This window comes from Tenrec ecaudatus, chromosome 15, assembly GCF_050624435.1.
Source record: "Tenrec ecaudatus isolate mTenEca1 chromosome 15, mTenEca1.hap1, whole genome shotgun sequence".
Taxonomy (NCBI): domain Eukaryota; kingdom Metazoa; phylum Chordata; class Mammalia; order Afrosoricida; family Tenrecidae; genus Tenrec; species Tenrec ecaudatus.
In genome coordinates, this window is record NC_134544.1 from 55491013 (window position 1) to 55495786 (window position 4774).

General features: G+C 37.8%; 1 non-coding gene across 1 annotated transcript; it reads right to left on the reverse strand.

Annotated features, from left to right (window-relative positions):
• Positions 1 to 715: 715 nt before the first annotated feature.
• On the reverse strand, positions 716 to 842 carry LOC142428452 (small nucleolar RNA SNORA40). The gene has a single exon (XR_012780351.1). It is a non-coding gene; the product is annotated as a small nucleolar RNA SNORA40 (small nucleolar RNA).
• Positions 843 to 4774: the final 3932 nt, after the last annotated feature.

Genomic DNA, 4774 nt, shown 5'->3' on the forward strand with positions numbered 1-4774 from the left:
CTAACCCTAACCCCTACCCCTAACCCTAACCCTAAGCCTAACCCCTAATCCTAACCCTAACCCTAACCCTAATCTTAACCCTAACCTTTACCCCTACCCCTAACCCTAACCGTAACCCTAACTCTAACCCTAACCCTAACCCCTACCCCTACCCCTAACCCTTAACCCTTAACCCCTAACCCCTTACCCAAACCCTAACCCCTAACCCCTAACCCTAACCCTAACTCTAAAACTAACCCTAACACTAACACCTAACCCCTAACCCTAACCTTTAACCCTTAACCCTAACCCTAACCTTAACCCTAACCCTAAGCCTAACCTTTACCCCTACCCCTAACCCTAACCCTAATCCCTAACCCTAACCCTAACCCTAATCTTAACCCTAACCCTAACCCTAACCCTAACCTTAATCCTAACCCTAAGCCTAACCCTAACCCCTAACACCTAACCCTAAAAAAAAAAAAAGAAAAGAAAAATTTCCATTGCCTTTTTTAAAATCATTTTACTAGGGGCTCATACAACTCTTATCATCAATTGTGTAAAGCACATTTGTACATTCATTGCCCTCATCATTCTCAAAACATTTGTTCTCCACCCAAGCCCCTGGCATCAGCTCCTCATTTGCTCTCCACTTAAGCCCCTGGCATCAGCCCCCTCCCTCCCGGCTCCCTGCTCCCTCCATTGCCTTTTTTTTTTTTTTACTTTTTTTTTTTGACATGTCCCTTCTTATCTGTATCAAAACTCATACTGCACAATGAGTTTTGGGTTGCAAAAGAGGATTTATTCTTGCACCTGTCTTTGAGTGTTTGTCCAATAATTAAACAAACACAAACACAAGTGCAGCCATTGCCTTTTAATTCAATTTTCCTATAAAGTTTTTGAAGCTCTCTTGTACACCCTAGAGAAATAAAAAGCAGTGATGTGAGTAGATATATGCACACCTGTGTTCCTTGCAGCATTGTTCACAATAGCAAAAATATGAAAACAATCTGAGTGCCCATCAACAGATGAATAGATAAACAAATTGATAAACAAATTCATGTGCATACATACAATGCAATGTTATGTAATTATAAAAATTGTGATGCATCTGAGAAGTATAACCTGGATGAATCTGTAGGGTATTATACTGAGTGAAATAGTCAAAAAGGGGCTAATGTGGTATCATCTCACGTTTATAAAAAGTCAAGAATAGATCAACGCACAGATCAGAATTCTTTGATGGCTACAAGAGAGAGCGAAAGCAAATTACTCTCTGGAGCATTTTGTTATTTTGGTGAATGGAAATACACTATCCAAGGTAAACAAAGATACAAAGAAGTAAACAACAGTTAAGGATGATTTCAGAAAATGCTATGACATACAAGGGGTCCTGAAAATCTTCATGGAAAATATGTATTATGAAAAAAATGTGCATAGATTACCAAAAATAAAATTGTACCCAAATAAACACAAACTAGCTTGTTACAATGTGTCTCAGCAGGATCTCATTTGAGGCACTAAGAAGACTAAGAGGTTAGTTTGAAAAGAGCCCCTATCAGAGCAATGTGAATTCTGCTAAAATTCAAGGAAAAAAAAAAAAACCACCAAATTTTTGGTGAAGTTTGAGTGGGACAATGATGAGATCATCAATGCTTTTCTAAAAATGTATAAAGATTATGACCCCCCCTCCCACAACAAAATCAGCAGTCTCCCAATGGAAAACTCATAAGAAGGAATGAGATGATGTTGAAGATGAAGCTTCAGTGGTAGACCATCCATATCAATGTGAAAGGGAAATAAATTAATCCTGTTCCTGCTCTAATTAAAGGAGACTAAAGATTGATGTCAGTAGGCCGGTAAAAAAAAAAAAAAAAAAAAAAAGATTGATGTCAGCAACAGTAACCAGAACTACAGCTATCCAACTGGCTCAGCTTACACAATTCTGATGGAAGTAAAATGAAAATTCAGTGACCTTTCTGCTTGAGGGCTGCCCAACTCTTGCACCAAAATCAGCAGTAGACAAGAGCAGGATTTCAGGGCAAATTTTACACAAGTTGGGTCAATATTCTGACGTATTTGTTGGAAGAATTGCAAGAGTCGATGGCTTTACTAGTATGGTCCTGGTGACAAAACTCAAACAAAGCAATGGCTCCCAAGACGGGGAAATAATCCAGTCAATGCAAAAGTGAACTGGTCAAGAGCAGAGGTCATAGTGACAGGTGGTTGGAATGCTTGAGGCACTTTTTTTACTGACTTTCTGGAGGGTCAAAGAGCAATACCATCTGCTTATTATGACAGTATTTTGAGAAAATTAGCAGAAGCTTTTGCAGAAAAAAATGCCTGAAAAATACCAGAAGGTGTTTCTCAGTGAGAAATATTGAGGTCACCAGAGAGACTCCCCACCATGACAATGAGCTCCCACTCATGTCTTCTGACCAAACAAGGGCAACTTTGCGAGCATTTTGATGGGAAACCATTAGACATCTACTTGATAACCCTCATTTGACTCCTGTCTCCCTTTTCTTTCCTAATCTTAAAAGAATCTTGAAAAGGTACCAATTTTCTTTAGTTAGAAATGTTAAAAAAAACTGCATTGACATGGTTAATATTTTGGTCTTGCTGGAACTAATTTGAGAAATACATTTTTTTAGTCTTTTAATTACATTTTAAAGAACTTTTTGAAGGCCCCTCACATTACTTCTGAGGTCTGCAAAGCAGTAACTTTGATTTAAACCTCATTTCCTTTCCATCTATTATTTATAATGTAGCTATATTGCTCTTACTTTTTTATTGCTCTTTCTAAATATGAATATGACCTTAATTACAATGTTGCACTACTATTGCCACTATTCATTTTTAAATGTCACCATTCCAAATAGAAACTGTGTACACATCAAGCAATGGTTTTCTTTCTCTCCTCCTAGCACCCTCGGTAATCTCTAGTACACTTTCATACATAAATTGTTCGCTTCTTCCCATTTCATGCCTTATTTATTCAATTTCCTATAGGATTTCAACCTATGCTATCTCTTTCGCCTGGGAATTTGGAATTCTATTTTTTAACTCCTCAACAGCCATGGCCCTACTCCTGAATGAAAGGTGTGATTCCTACTTAGCTTTCAACTTTGGGATACAAATCCTTGACTCTGTAAGATTAAATTAAGTGCCACTCTCTGTCTAGGCATACTGTCACCATAGTACACATCATTCCGTTATGTGTATGCTCATACTGTCTATATTATCTCCTGTCTGGTCACAAGTTTCTTGGTGCAGGGTCGTCCTTATTCAGCACGTTTTTTTCTGGCTCATATGCACTCCTTTGTAATTTGGCTTCTTTCACTCAGCATAACTATTTTGAGGTTCATTCATGATGTCACATGTTTCCATCATCTGTTCCCTTCTTTGCTAATAATCTATTATATGAATATACCACAATATGCTTACCTGTCCACATGTTGAGGGACATGTGGGATTCATTTCATTTTCAGTTATTAAACATAAAGCTGTTGTATACAAGGTTTTCATGGGGCTAGGTCCTTTTTTCTCTGGGACAAATGTCGAGGAATGGAATGGCAAAATGAATGGCAGGTGTATACTCAACTTTTAAAGAAATTGTCAAACTACTTTCCGGTGTGGTTTTAAAATTTCAAATTCCCATGAGTAATTTATGGGAGTTCCAGTTATTCTGTATCATTTTTGCAAAAACGTAGTATGTCAGATTCTAATAAGTGATATCTCCTTCTGGCCTTAACGCTCATTGATAGTAAGCATTTACCACAAGCTTATTTGCCATCTATGTATCCACTTTGGTAAAGTGTCTGTTCAAATCTTTTGCCCATTAGAAAAACTTTTATTGTGTTAAAATTGATATATTAAAAGAATATACAATAGAAATAAAATTACTTTATCAAATTGTCATGAACATTTCTAAACACTCAATTCATGTACTTATTTGCTGTAGTCTGGTACAAATATTTTGCCAATTGGCAGCACCTTGTGTGGTTAATAACCCCATTCTGGGCGACCCACATTCTCTTTTTGTATTTGATATTTTTATTAGATCATTTTGGGGGGGCTCTTACAGCTCTTACCACAATCCATATATCCATCCATGGGACCCACATTTTCATTTGCTTGAAACACTTAACTGAGAGGTTTGCCTTTTTTTCCCTATATGAATAGACAGTAACAAACATTAAGAAGAAAATTTCATGAGGGCTGAAACTTTAGTCTCTTTTCTTCATTGCTATATCCACAATACTGAGCGTAGTACCTGGCACAAACCAAGTGTCCAATAAATATTTGTGCAATTAACACCTTGAGTCATACTCTTCTTTCCTGGGCTTATTTTGCTGGAATGTATTTGGGAAGGTCGGTATACTTACATATTTAACATTTTATTGTGTCTCCGGTGAAAGTTTACATAGAAAATTAGTTTTCCCAATCAATAGTTCACAATGAGATAGTTCGCACACAGATGACATGTAATCCCCAGCTCACTCCCTATTTGCACCCTGGGTTACCCATTTCCTTGTGTCTTGTTTCCTGTCTCCATGTGAGGAAACTCCCTCAAGGGTAGTGAATTATGCAAGGTGGCGCTTCTAGTCAAAGACTCTAACTCCCACTAAACAACCTTTTCCTGCATGGGTCTGGTAAGAAGGTGGGGGAGATACTGATAGGATTCACCAGTGAGTAATTGTGAAAAGGATTCCCAGGAGCGCCATGCTGCTGCTTATAAAATGAGCCCTTTGAGAAGCAGGAGGAGGGATCTGATTGCCCACAAGAGTCAGGA